Consider the following 15557-nt stretch of genomic DNA (forward strand, 5'->3'; position numbering starts at 1 on the left):
TTTCATCCAGGCCTTAACAGATTGTGGAAATTCGGTGTGTGGATTCAGGAAATCAGGATCAAACTCGGTGGAATTTCTCTCTTTCCACCACACCACAAAATGCATTGTTCTTTGCTTTGTAGGTTTGATCAACAGTAGAAAAGGATGCTTCCTCTAGTGTGAGGTTTGGACTTGTGAAGTTGGATCAGTAGCCGCGGAAGGTGTGGGGATACTGATAAGGGATGGGTTTATGGTCGCTTTGCATAATTCGTGTTGCATAAGTTTTATGGCCAGAGAAGCCGTGGGGACATTGATAGGGAAGATTTATGTAATATGGACCGTGTGAGGTCGCTTTGCATAATTTTTATACTGTAAAAGTCACATGGTATAAAAAACCACTTTGCATAACACATTTCCGCATAAATTATAAAAGAAGAATAATTTCTCATTGTGAGAACTAAAATTGTATAGAAAATGCGAAATTGCTTGCAAATATGGTAGTATGCAAAATGACCTTGTATGCAAAGTTACTCTACAGGTAGGGAATAATTTTTTATGCAAAATGCATTATGCAAAATGACACGAAATCAACAAGGACATCTTTGAATATTAAAATTGTATTTAGATAGGGGATGACGGGGTTTATACCCTGATGGGGACATCGAACAACCTTTGGGGCATTATCCCTCTGTCCGCGTCCCCTGATTTGGATCATCATCCTCCTTTCCCCAACCTCATTGAGCAAACCCGATAAGCCTGTCAACCTCCTATGGATTCTCTCCTCCATCTTTAGAAATTTACATGGCTCCGCATGACACTGCATGCAATCCTATTAAAACATACTTGTACATAAATACATCGTTGCGAATTTGTGCTCCAAACAGATCGAGATCACCAGCCAGCCAGCCACCATCATTAACAACAACTCGTCTCCTTTCTAGTGGTTCCATCCATCCACTTGTCGATCATGAACTACGGCCTCTTACTTAATAAACCGTTGCAAACGAAATGTAGCAATAGGGTGAAACCACATGAGATAACTTTTTATAAGAGAAATATTTTACGTAAATACCATCCCCACGGTCACCGTACGTCAAAACCATGTCGATTTTTGAAATCCCCGCCCCAAAATACGTCTAGAACGTTTGAAAAGACAAAATTCGACATTTTTGTCCGTCTACACGGTCACACGGTCATCGCACGTCAAAACCATGTCGATTTTTGAAATCCCCGCCCCAAAATACGTCTAAAACGGTCGAAACAAAAAATTCGACATCTTTGAACGTTGGCGTCGTCGCCGTGGCGACGTGACCTTACGACCTACAATGCCCATCTTCGAACTTGTCCGTACTTTTAAAATTAGAAACACGATGGCGAAAACCGCATATCGAAATTCGAATCCGTTCAATAATTAGAGCACGAACGGACGGACGGACAAGGCACATCCATAATAGGGTTTCACCCTATAATAATACGGATGGTTTGTGTCGTCGGGTCGGCTTTGGGGGAAATATTAGCACAATTTATCCCTACCTCGTCTCCATCGTTTCTATTTTGAGCAAAAGGAGGAATGCATGGACGAATTCGTTATTGCTGAGTAGTGATCGATGTGCTGTGACAAAGGGCCGTTTGAACGGGGGGTTTCCTGCATGAATATAGGCATTTTGCATGCCAGGCTAAACTAATTGAAGGGGTTAAGCATTCATTGTCTGTCAGGAGGATGAAAATGAAAGCACCTCCTGTGTCCGCCTAAATCGTGTAGTTGAGCCGGGCCAGTACTGAACTATGGGCTTGCATATATTTCAACATTGTCATCAGAAGTTGTGGGGACATTTGGGGACATTATCATTGTAGGATAAGGGATTGTATAATGCTGGGGACATCGAACAACCGTGGGGACATTGTCCCTCTTCTGTCCCCACACACTTCCGCAGCCACTGCATTTAAACATCCAAGTTTTGTCCAACGTTTTGTAAATATTTTATAAATATTTAGTAAGTGTCTAACTTTTAAATCACTTTTTTGCGACCTCAATTCCAGTCCAGTTGCAAAATTTGACTTTAGTATAGTATTGGCGAATTTTAAAGTTTGCATTTTTCCGGGCAGGATCAATCTTTGATAATGTCCATGATTTTTTGTGTTCCGTTCCTGAAACGTCGTTGAGGTGAAAGTATGTATACAAGTTCAGTGGCCGCGGAAGCCGTCGCGGAAAGTGTGGGGACATGTGGGGATGTTAATATTGTAGGATAGGGGAGGCAGGGGTTTGTATAACATGGGAAGATGACGCGGACATCGCACAACCGTGGGGACATTGTCCCTCTGCTTCTGCGGCCACTGTACAACTTGCAGCAAATGTGTCGTCGCTTTGCCGGAGACGGGAAAGGTTTTTTTTTCTTCTTTGACAGAATAGCAAGTATTTTCTTTGCTGGTTTACAAAACGAGACCACGAGAATGACGAAAAGCACCAGACTTTGCATCCGCTCCTCTTCTCCATTTGCACTTTTCAATGAAAAAAATACATTTCTGAGCCCATTGTCTTACTCGCAGAAGGGTCTTTCCCTGTCACCAGAGATGAATGAGATTGAGGTGGCGTCTTTCTCCGAAGAAATCTAAAGTGTCTTCTTTTCCTGCGATACAATGGGTTAGGTTGAACAGGAGGATGAATTGAACTGATACAATGTATATGCACTCGTATGTTTCGTGTACAGTGTTTCGGTTCTGGTGGGTTGTACACATTTATTGGACTGGGATGGAAGGAACGCAAGAAATGTGAGGTGTAAGAAAGGGAAAGAAATTGCAAGGGAGTGCAAGAAATTGCAAGAAAGTGCAAGAAATATGCGACATCTGGCCACGTGTAAGAAACTACGAATAGCCTTAGTTTCCTGCGTTTTGTGTTTCTTGCAGGTCAAAATCGCTGCAAAAAACAGATTTTTGCTCTTATTTTTGCAAGGGTAAAATGGTCACTTTCTGGTAAATACTGGTAAAAACGATCGAAATTCGTGGAAAAACGAGTTCAAATTTGCTACATTTCTTAAACTGTAAAGCAAGAAACGCAAAAAATTCGGGGTGCAAGAAACTTGGAGAAAGTGCAGGAAATACGCGCCATCTAGCCACGCGCCGTATGAAGTATAGCGACTGGGTATAGTTTCTTGCACCTTGCATTTCTTGCAGGTCAAAATATTTACCTGCAAGAAACCACTTTCTTCCCCTTATTTCTTGCAAGTGGTTCCTTACTTTCACCCGAAACACTGATCGTCCCCATACCCGAACATGGTGCCTGTTTGTATAAGGTTGTTCTCTTTTCTGAACCACTTTCACAGACACAATTTCCTCTCCGTTGTTGTAAATTTTCTCGTCTATGTATGTACTCCTATTCAAAGTTTTTACGTCCACCACCTACCATTCCACCATGAGAATCGTATCGTCATGCACATATCCATACCCACACTGATTCAACAGCCAGTTCGTCTCGCATCATATAAAATTCGCAAATGGAAAAGTGTGTAGAGTGGACGGAGTGTTGAGTGAAACAGCTCCGTCCTGCCCAGGATTTCCGGTGAAAGGGTTATATATTGTAATGACGGTAATATGTAGAAATGGCTTGCATCCACCCACCCAACTATCCAACCACCCACCCACCCAGCCAGTCATCCAGCATGATTTCACATTCCTGTGGGCGCATTGTATTTTATTTTTATACAGTAGAAGAATAATAGATGGTAAATTTGCACCAGTGTTCCGGGTGAAAGTAGATAACCTCGTGCAAGAAATGACAGGAAAAGAAAGTGGTTTCTTGGAGGGGAAGATTTTGACCCGGGAGAAAAGCATGGCGCTAAAACCTGCGCCCCGCCGCTGTAAATAGTTCATACGGCGCGTGGCTAGATGGTGAATATTTCTCGCACTTTCTCCCAGTTTCTTGCACCTCGCATTTCTTGCGTTGCTTGTTTTGCAGTGCAAGAAATGTAGAAAATTCGCAAGAAATGTAGAAAATTCGCAAGAAATGTAGCAAATCCGCAAGAAACGAAACACTACTAAATACAATTGCAAATTCAAATTCGCATGCATTTCTTCCTACATGCATTGCACTTTAATATGCATACTTTCACTTTAATACTTTCACCACTATCGAAACCTTTAAACAACAAGAAAGGACAAATTGTTCTACGCAAATCTATCCATTATTGTCCATTTTCTCTCTTTTTTGAACAAGATCATGCAACATTGATAATGCCAAACGGGTATTTGAACATTGTTGTTTTTTGCAAATTTAAAAAACGTTGGTTTGTTCGCAATCGCACATAGCGAAATCTGCATCTCATCTCATCTCTTTCTCCACAAAGGGAAGATGATTACTCTGAGAGGGTTTTATTTCCAGCTGAATTGTTGGATCCTGGAAAAAAGAGAGTGCGAACTTGACAGCTATCATCCATTCTTGGGTGAAAATCTTCCATTCTGCACTTCATGGCGGACCGTGATGATTGTCTGTTTGGTTGGTCGAGGAGGCATCGCAACACTCCCTCCCAGATTTGAAATTTACTACGGACAGAGAATGGGGGGAAGCGAGTAGAAAAATGATTATATGAGACTTCCAGGAACACATTTTCTGAAATTGATCTTTATTTTATGCAAAGAGACTCTCTTTGCTGCCAGCTTCATTTCCCCAGCACTACATCCTCCCTCTCCTCAAGTACACACTTTAGAAATTTGGAACTTTGCTGAAGAGAGTTGAATTCAGAGTTGAGCAGTGGCCGCGGAAATTAGAGGGACAATGTGCACAGGACTTGATCGAAAAGGTCTGCTTTCGTAACTTTCTCCTCGGTATGAAGTGAAAAATATCAGGTTTTTAAACTGGGTTATTTACTACGAGGGTCGTCCGTAGAATTCAGTGGCCGCGGAATGGTAGGGTGGACAGAGGGACAATGTCTCCACGGTTAATCGATGTCCCCATCATCTCCCCATCTTATATAATCCCAGCCCTCCCCCATCCTACAATGTTAATATCCCCAGACATCCCCATAGCTTCCGCGGCCACTGTTGTTCATATGCTTTAGACTTGTATTCCGAATTCATCAGTGGCCGCGGAAGCGTTTAGACTGAAGAACAATGTCCCCCATGGTTATTCGATGTCCCCATCATCCCCATAAACACGTCCCTTCCCCCTATTCTACAATGCTAATATCCTCCCATGTCCCCACAGCTTCCGCGGCGCCTGCTGTTCATATTACTTACCCACTTGCATACATAGACCTCGGCGAGCAAGAAGAAGTACGTAGTGGTGGTAAACTAACTGCCAAAGTTTAAAACCCAGCCAAGCCACCCATGACCAACCAGAACACTAACCAACCGAACAAACAAGTAAAACCGAACCAAAGTAAGTAAACTAAACCATCAAACAACAAAGTTCACTGGGTTAAATCACTGCACCGCCCACCCCACTTTGCAAAAATTAGAATACCCAAAGTTATTTACATACCTACACACATATTTGCATAGCTACATACATTTTTTTCAGCACGGACTAAACGTTTTAGAGCTTAAAGTCCGGAATTTTCTCAATTTCAATTTGCATAAACATGCATATATATTCAAATGTCAAGTAGCTAGTAAAACTGAACCTCGAGTACAACAGTAAAATCGTCACCATCATCGGAAATTATATTTACCTAAAAGTACATCATTTTAGGTTTGATTACTGGAAATGTAGCCAATTTATGGAAAGAAGATCATTGAAAAGCGTGACGAAAGTATGATTGAATTTGCAGGCGACCGACAGACACCGACAAATTCGACGATTATGTAAGGCAGATGAATTTCTGCAAATTTGCAAAACTAAATTTTGCAGTCCAGGTGAAACAAAGAAAGGTGATTTCATTCACTTTACTATTGGCTTTATATATATTTCTAGCTTTCACTTCTCCAACGTGTTTGCAAAAAATGTATGCACATTCGAAATCTGGTATAGTCATGCAGGTACTAATTTCTCGGTATTAAACTTGCCACCGCTTGGTATTAAAATTACACCGGTTCGAAAAAATTTGCTTCAGATATGGTAAAACTTTTATACCAAGTTATTACTACACAGTATTACTTATTAGATACATAGACGCAAAACTTATAACTTAAAATTATGACGTATAATTTAACTTATAATTATAAATATACGTCGACATATGGCGTTTCTATGACTATAAGTTTAAGTTATAAGTTATATGTCCATGGCTGCCCCATGTATCTATTAATACCACTTTGGTAGAGTCACACATACATTAATACCGCTTGGTATTATTTTAATACTGGAATTCCAACAGTATACTTTGCACATTATTAACAATACCAGAACGCACCAACCCTCCCTGACTGCCTAGTTTGCTAAAAAAAATCATAACAGAATCTTCTCCTAAGCTGACCACCACCTAAGTTATTCTTGTTTCTCTCCTTCTCTAAATGTAAATTAAACTGTTTGGCACCATCCACCCAGTCGGGTCGACTTTCTCCTCCAGTTTGGAACCCAACCCCTCTCCACGATTTCCAAACCGTCGACTTCCAATTTCCTTCAACAATTAGAAACTAAATGTTATGCTCGAGCAAATCAGGAGGAGTAGAATATCACAAAGAAGAAGAATCCTATAACTTGGATACATTCCAAAACTTCGAGGAGGCATACGTACATATGACCTACCAACTTTTCCTCCAAGAAACGCAGCAAGCCGTACTTTCTCCACTTTCTCCCCAAGAAGAAAGCATATTGTGTTCCCACTCCGCTCTAATGTGAAATAAGTGAAAGGTTAATGCGAAGAGAAAGCAGGGTTCACCCTGAACGATGACAGTGGATCGATTAACGGTGCCTTTTTTATAGCAATTTAATACTGTTTGGCACTGTTTTGGCTGCCACTTGATTTTTTGCCGGGGCTTGTTCTAGTTCTCATCCATTTTCGGGAAACAATGGGATGATATGATGGTGCTGGTGTGAGTGGGAGTATGGTCGGTCGGTGGGGAGAAAGTACTTAGTGAATGGAGTGCAGAGTAGATAAGTTACACTTGAGCTTACCCAATGTCCGATGTGAAATGTGAGATGAGATGAGAACAGCAGTAGTAGCAAAATTCACGTAAAAGAACACGGTGCAAAATTGGGAGAGGATGAGTAGTGGTTAGTTGTACCAGCTTTCCAGTGGCCGCGGAAGAATGGGGACAGAGGGACAAAGTTATTTGCTGTCCCATCATCTCCCCATGTGATACAAACCCCTCCCTTACCTATCCTACAATGTTAATGTACCCACGGCTTCCGCGGCCACTGCTGCTTTCTCTTTCTGTGCACTTTTTGCTAACTATGCACGCAGCCAGAAGAAGAGGAGGAAGAAGGGAAAGCAAGCACTCAAGGAGGGGAAAGGCCTGTAAAATCCTCAGCCAGGAAGGAAAAGGGAATTGGCAATGCACTTGGTCGAGTGGACCGTACATTGAGATGCTCATTCACTGTGCATAAGAGCTTTCAAGGAGGCAAGGTTGAATTGTAAAAAAGTGCCCTTTTCTCACAAATGTATACGTATATACAGGGTGGTTTAAATTTCAATGGGAAAAATTTCCATTAGTTATCGCAGTTTTGTCTCTGAAATTCAACGTTTTAAGAATTTTGTCATCAGTTTTGATAATAATTTTTTAAAAATCTCAATCCCAAATCTTGGAACTAATGGAGATTTAGGGGCTTTTCTCATTGAAAAATTTTCCATGGTAGCGTAACATTTAATTTAAACCACCCTGTGCATATATCTTTTGTTGACCGTTTTTAGTCGAATTATTCCCCTCAGAAAGCTATATACGACGACAATTATGCCCAGTCAGTCCCATAAAATATATTAAAGTGTAAAGAAACTTAAAAAGTGGGAGCATTCAGAAATATATATATTTATATCACATATATTTATTTATATCTTGGCCGTCCCTCCTGGGTGTATACGCTTACCTCATCTGCTCACTTTCTCCGCTACGCTTTCTCCCAACTTTGGCAGGAATTTGGACCGATTTTTTTAATAAAACTTTTGCCCATTTATTTATACACAAAGGCAGGGCAACGGGCCATTTATCCACGTATGGTTTAGAGTTTTCACTAGAGATTAGAATTAACGGAATAAAATGTCCCACTAAAATGTTTACTTTCCGTTTTCGAGTGTCTTCAAGCATCACTAATTAGATTCTGGGAACTACTTATTCTTCCAACTCGGCATTCAATTCAATCTCGTTTCTTCTCGCGATGTGCCAAATCGCTCACACACTCTGCCATATTCCTCGTTCCGCATTATCATATCATCTCTCAAAGTACGTGTGGTGATACGTACTGGGTTTTCTCGTGAAATGGTCCGTGGTGTTTATGGCCAAATGTTTTCCACGAATTGGAGATATTCCCTATAAAATAAATGAAATTTTGGGCATAATTCTAGGAATGGAGGTGTCCCAGCGTATGCTCTCTGATTTTGAGCAAACTTGTGTTAATCGATGGCAAATTTAATTAGTGTGAAATTTGGGAAAGACATGATCTCCGAATGGGGACGTTTGGCAGAGATATCTGCATCCAAAGAGGAGAAAACGTGTAGTAAATTTAGAAAGTGTAAAATTTGTCGACTTTGCGGCGCGCTTTCTCCTCTTCGGATGCAATTATCTCTGCCAAACGTGCCCATTGGCAGCGTGAAAATTTCATACAAATTAAACTTGCGATCGATTGGCACAAATATTTGCATCTGAAGAGGAGAAAGCGAGCCTTAAAGTTGACAAATTTTACACTTTCCAAATTTACTGCGCGCTTTCTCCTCTTCGGATGCAAATACCTCTGCCAAACGTGCCCATTGGGAGATCGTATCTTTCGCAAATTTCATACTAATTAAATTTACAATCAACTTGCACAAGTTTTCTGAAAGTCTGATCGCATCCGCTGGGAGACCTCCCTTGTCCGTAAAGTGAAAGTGAGACCGACTCCTGCTGCCGTGTCCATTCTACCATTTATTTCCTGCAACCATGAGTCATATTATACTGCTAAGAAATTTAATAACGTTAATCCTCTGACCAAATCTGCATATCCTTTTTAAGCTTTAATGTCATGTCTGAATCAGAGCTTCGTTACAAAGTTCATTGCAACACGGGGTCGTTATGAGTAAATCCCAGACTCCGTCTAAACACGGTGGCGTGGCAAAAGGGACGATGGCGAGACGTGTAATACAGTTAAACAAACCGAGTTTCGTACGTGTGTACACGAAGGGAATGAGTTTGTTGCAAATAAAGTCAAGATGAGATGAGATTATTTCCAGGGGAGGAGATGATCAAAAGTCATCCTTTTATTTACTGTTTTATATATTAATAACAAGGAGTGAAAGGGTTCACAGCCTACCCGTTTCACAATATGGGATTAACCAAACATTTCCACGGAAGGCAGGCAGGCCGGCAGTATATTATCTGCAGGCAACCAGTGCTTCGTTTCTGGCGAGTGGGCTAAATTGCTGCACTGCCAAGGAAGAAACGCAAGGTGCAAGAAACTGCAAAAAAAATTGCAAGAAACTGCAAAAATGTGTAAGGAACTGGGAGAAAGTGCAAGAAATATGTGCCAGTTAGTCACGTGCGGTATGAGATTGCTGCATTTTTTGCACTGCAAAACAAGAATCTGAAGAAACGCGAGGTGCAAAAAAAGTGCAAGAAGCTGCAAAAAAACGCAAAAAACTGCATAAAGTGCAAGAAACCAAAAAAAACTGCAAGAAACTGGAGAAAAACTGCAAGAAACTGGGAGAAAGTGCAAGAAATATGCGCCAACTAGCCACGCGCCCTATGAACTATTCGCGGTAGGACATAGTTTCTCGCGTCTCGCATTTCGTGCAGGTCAGAATATTTACCTGCAAGAAACCACTGTATTCCTTCCACGTGGTTAACTATTGCACCCGAAACACTGCCCGTAACCTTTTCCTCCTTATAAATCTGCGTGCATAAGACCCCGATTAAATTTTTGGTGTTACATACTTCTCCCTGCCCACGTCTTCTTTACTTATATTTCAATTCTGCGTGGACGGTCATAAGCCGGTCTAAGTTTCAATCTTCTTCTACCAGGTGCATAGCTTTATGAGTCTCTCTTCCTAACTTATTCCCAAGTTTGTTGTATGTAGACATGAATTTTAATCAAAGATAATGATGTCCTGAATTCGAAAATCCTTCATCATCACTGAGAGAAAGTAGGAACTTTCTCCGGACAAGTTCATCTGTAAAATATACGTCCTGCACATAAATAACGCTAAAATATCGTTCTTTCATTCCTTCACATGTTATTATACATGATGCGATTTGGTCGAGGTTAATTGAGCCCTGATACAAACCCAACATTTCCATTGTATTGTTCTCGACGGGAGTTGGCCCCGTAAATAAATCGTAGCAAAGTTCTGTCCCAGCTAAGAAGTTGTCCCAAGAAGACGGACAAAATCTCAACTGGGGGTGAAATGGTAATGGGTGTCCGTGGGTGTCATCGTGTAGTAAAGAGTAACTACTACTACAAACCACTACTAGTGAACCAGTGGCCGCGGAAGCGGTGGGGACATGAGGGGACATTGCCATTGAAGGATGGGGAAAGGGACGGGTTTATGTATATAAGATGGGGATATGATGGGGACATCGAATAACGGTGATTACATTGGCCCTTTGTCCCCTCAAGCTTCCGCGGCCACTGGTACGGACTCTGTTCATCCCATCGTTTACTACAAGTCCAGTGGCCGCGGAAGCCGTGGGGACATTAATATTGTAGGATGGAAGAGGTAAGGGCTTATTTACATAACATGTGGACATCGAACAACCTTGGGGACATTGCCCCTTTGTCCCCTCAAGCTTCTGCGGCCACTGTTACTGAACTCTTCATCCCAACAGTTTACTATCAGCTATTGTATGTCAGAGGAGAGGAGAGCCCATTATTCTCCGCGTTTGATGTTGGGTAAGTTTGAGATTTAAATTGGCTCTAAACTTCCCAAACTATCAACACATCTCGTTTAATAATGAATGTCTCCACAAGCGATGCTAGCTAAGCCCCTTTGTGCATTAACAAGTGATGATATTACCCTTAATTATTGCCATCTTTCACAAACACCAACTCCAACTCGGCAGGATTCACGAGGACTGAATTATGATGGAGGCACAAGTTTCAGCACAAATTCAAATTTAAGGTCATTTATAAATAGAAACCGATACTGTTGGCCTTGACTGTTTGTGACAGGGGCATGGATTATTCCGAAATGCTACTATACTTACAAACACGGGATGGCAAACCATGTGCAACCCGGATTATTTTTTTGGTTATGTTAGCTTGAAAGAGGAACGGTTTAGAAACAACGTTTAGTCTGGCAGATGCGAAAAATTCAGCAAGTTTTCGGCGCCCCGTAAGTTCGCGAAAATTCTCGGTTTTTCAGCAGAATCTGTGCCTTTCGGAAGCACTTACGTGTTTACGTGAACCTGTGGCTCAAAAAGCTTGCTAAATTTTTCGCATTTGCTACAGTGCCGGGCTAAATGTTATTTGTAACGACTTGCAGATGCGAAAAATTCAGCAAGTTCTAGGAGCCGCTAGATCGCAAAAACTATCAACTGCTGTCCCGAGGCACAGATTCCGCTGGAAAACCGAGCGATTTCGCGAAATTGCCCATAACTTGCTGAATTTTTCGCATCTACTCAAGTTCCACGCTAAATATTGTTTTTATAGAGTTGCCCTATCAAGCAAACATGGTCGAAAAATAATCTGGCTTGAACATGGTTTGCGTCCCCATTGTTAGCATGCCCCTCGTAGTAAATAAGTGGGTATAAAAACCTGATATATGTCACTATACGTTCATGGCTTGGAGAAAGTTAAGAAAGTCGAGCTCTTATTGATTTGTTACATCCAGTCCAGAGTGGAGTGTAATATTGCAGAATTGCAGATATAGATAATTTCTGGGAGGAAATCGTGTTGCAAATTAGATTGCAAACAAGATTTTACTGCACTTGGCTCCTTCTTATTAATGAATTGGAATGAAAGTGATAAATTAGCAGGAGTCATCTTCCTCCTCCTTCCAGACTGCTCGATGGATTAAATGGATTAGTTTACGTAAGCAATCACACACAGATAAATTACTGTCATACGCCATTCCAAACTTTCACTTTATTCGCATTGACAGACCATATTTTGCGTCGTGCAAAAAAAAATAATTTTAACCCTTGTTTGCAAAATATAACGAGGGCAGGTCAGGGACGGCTGGCTGTCAAAGGTAGAAAAAAAACAATACTGCTTGCATCATCAATTAGTTGGTACGCAATTAGCGCAAAATTCGTTACGACTAACAAGGGAGGTACCCCAGCGTACGCTCTCCGATTTTGAGCAAATTAGTGTCATTCGATGCCAAATTTGGTTAATATGAAATTTGCGAAAGACACGATCTCCCAATGAGCACGTTTAGCAGAGATATTTGCATCCGAAGAGGAGAAACGCGCAGTAAATTTGGAAACTGTAACATTTGTCGACTTTAAAACGCACTTTCTCCTCTTCGGATGCAAATATCCCTGCCAGACGTGCCCATTGGGAGATCGTGTCTTTTGCAAATTTCATACTAATTAAATTTGCCATCGATTAACACTAGTTTGCTCAAAATCCGAGAACATTCGCTGGAACACCTCCATTGTAAGTTAATATGATTGAATTTGCGTTTCATACATGTCGCGTCGTGAAAAGTCAAAACTTTCACTTTATTCGCACTGACAGATAATTCTTTGCGTGCAAAAATATTTGCGAAAAAATCATTTAATCCGGGTTGCAAACACAGGTCGTCAACGGTAGAAAAACACAACATACATACTGCTTAGTGCTTACATCATCAATTAGTTGGTACGCAATTAGCGCGAAAATTCATCACGACTAAGTACCCAGCTGAACAGGAGGGAATTTGTGTTTGATGTACGTACATGCGCGTCCCGAAAAGTACAAACGTGTCAAAAGTCGACCTGTAATGAAATACCAAACTGAACTCATTTTCATTGTGTCAACTTAACAACGTTTCGTTCAAAAGGCGGACAATAATTCATCCAAGTTGTGAATAGGGACGAATTCCAGGACTGGCTCGCTCCCACCGTAATACGTACAACCCAACGCTACTTTTACATGTTTCATCCAGCATAGCAGCCGTGGAATGAATTACATATGGGAAAAAGGAGCAGGAATAAAGTTTCCTCTTCTGGTCTAATTCTATTTTCCAATACTTTCACTGCCTAACCACATACGCAGCCCCATAAACCAGACCAGACCAGAGGTATAAAGTGAAACTAGTTAACGCGAAGTGAGCATACAGTGGCCGCGGAAGCTTGAGGGGACACAGGGACAATGTCCCCACGGTTGTTCGATGTCGCATCATCTACTCATGTTATACAAACCCCTCCCTCCGTTATCCTACAATATTAATGTCCCCACATGTCCCCACGGCTTCCGCGGCCACTGCAAGCATACCTTTGTTACATACATATGTACCTACTTATGCCTTATTGGAGTCATACGTAAGTAGTAATGGTGGATGGTGGTTTGCCTAAGTCTCACCCTCAACGTCACGCCATTTGTAACGAGATGCTTACATATTCTAGTCAGTGGCCGCGGAAGGTGTGGGGACATTAACATTGGAGGGAGGGATTGTAGACTAAGGGAGGAAAGTGTTTATATAACAGGGGAAGATGATATCGAACAGCCGTGGGGACATTGTTCACCCCCTTCCGCGGCCACTGATACCAGTCGTACGTAAAAGAACTCTGCAGACATCCGAGCTTTGTCAAGTTACAAAACCTTTAGCAAGTTATACATTTCATTATAATTCTCCAGTGTCTAGTAGCTTATGCAGATTAGACTCACGGGAACAATTCATTAAGTCGCAGGGTGACGTGGTCGACCTCAAAAAACACAACAAATGAACAGATATTTATTATTGGAGGATACAATGCGCGTATTTTATGTCACGCCAGGAGAGAGAAAGGCCAGGCAGAAAACAAGCCCAGAATACATTTTCCCATATCATTTTTATCCTCCATTCACCAACTGGGTACGTACATTCAGTGGCCGCGGAAGGCGTGGGGAGATCTGGGGACATTGCCCTTGTAGGATGGGGGAGGGACGGGTTTATATAAGATGGGGAGATGATGGGGACATCGAACAACCGTGGGGACATTGTCCCTCTGTCCCCACGCTTCCGCGGCCGGTGAGTTCTTATTACATGAATGTATGTACGTACAGTGGCCGCGGAAGCCATCTGGGCACATCGGGGGACATTGCCCTTGTAGGATGGGGAAAGGGCCGAGGTTTGTATAATATGGGGAGATGATGCGGGCATCGAATAACCCTGGGGACATTTTCACCTTTCCGCGGCCACTGCGCACATTTGCTGTAACACGGGGCTCGTATTTTCTTAAGGTTGGAAATAAACAACACAATAGCAGACACGGGAGAGAGAAAGTAAGTGGATGCGACGGGAGACGGGTGCTCAAGTGAGGAAAGTTATTGCGGTGTAATAATCTGTCTGTGTGTATGTGGCAAAATGGGGGAAAGCAGCCTCGCTAAATAAATTGTTGCTATAATTGGACACCGAAACTTCACGTGATGTGGCGGATGAGTGGTAAAAATTGCATCTTTTTATTCACTGTCTGTCCAATTTTCAAGTGTCCCGATAAGAATCGTTTAGCCAAATGTTGTGTCCAACAAATTTGCCAATTTTAATTCAAAATATTTAAATGCTACCGGATAAGTCATCATGAATGTCACGTCTTCATCCAGATAAGCGGGTTTAAAGAGTTATTAAGTGGATATAAAGCCAGTGAAAATTCACTTAACTCGGTGGATAAATGCTAAAAAATCGCATTTACGGGGTCCTGTCTGTCTAATTTTGAGCTATCCCGATAAGAATCACTTACCGAAAGCTATAAATGTGGTGTCTAACAAATTGCGCATTACTTGCATATTATCCATTTTAAGTTAAATACATGCCTCAATTATGCATAGTATTTATTGCATAAATGGGTAAGCCATGTCATCATCTATAGATAATCGGGTTTAAAGATTTGCTAAAATCCGGATATAAAGTCAGCGAAACTTCACTCAATGAATGCTAAAAATTGCATCACTTTATTCACCCCGTCCAATTTTCAACTGTCTCAATAAGAATCTTTTACCCAAATATTGTATCCAACAAATTCTGCATTATTGCCTATTTTAGTTTAAAAAAAACATGCCTAAAATATTACCGCATAAATAAATTCATAAGCCCGGTCATCATCATGTGGATAATCCGATTTAAATAGTTGAATGATAAACTGCTGGTATATAAAGTTTAGAGAGTGAAAGCATGCGAATTCTGAATAAGATGAGGGTGATGAAGGAAGATAAAGATGAGACAAAAGAGCTTTACGTCCACACAAAAGGACTCTGGTCTTAAGGAAACCAACGGAAATAGCTGTTTCACGCCAAACCAAACCAAACCAAAGTTTCGTCAAGAAAGTTGAGCAGTCTCGATGAATGGAACCTCGCCGTCGTTTTATTATGAAAGCACTTTGATCCCGAGCAGTCTATT

The sequence above is a fragment of the Folsomia candida genome, unplaced genomic scaffold, assembly GCF_002217175.1.
Source record: "Folsomia candida strain VU population unplaced genomic scaffold, ASM221717v1 Fcan01_Sc015, whole genome shotgun sequence".
Classification (NCBI taxonomy): domain Eukaryota; kingdom Metazoa; phylum Arthropoda; class Collembola; order Entomobryomorpha; family Isotomidae; genus Folsomia; species Folsomia candida.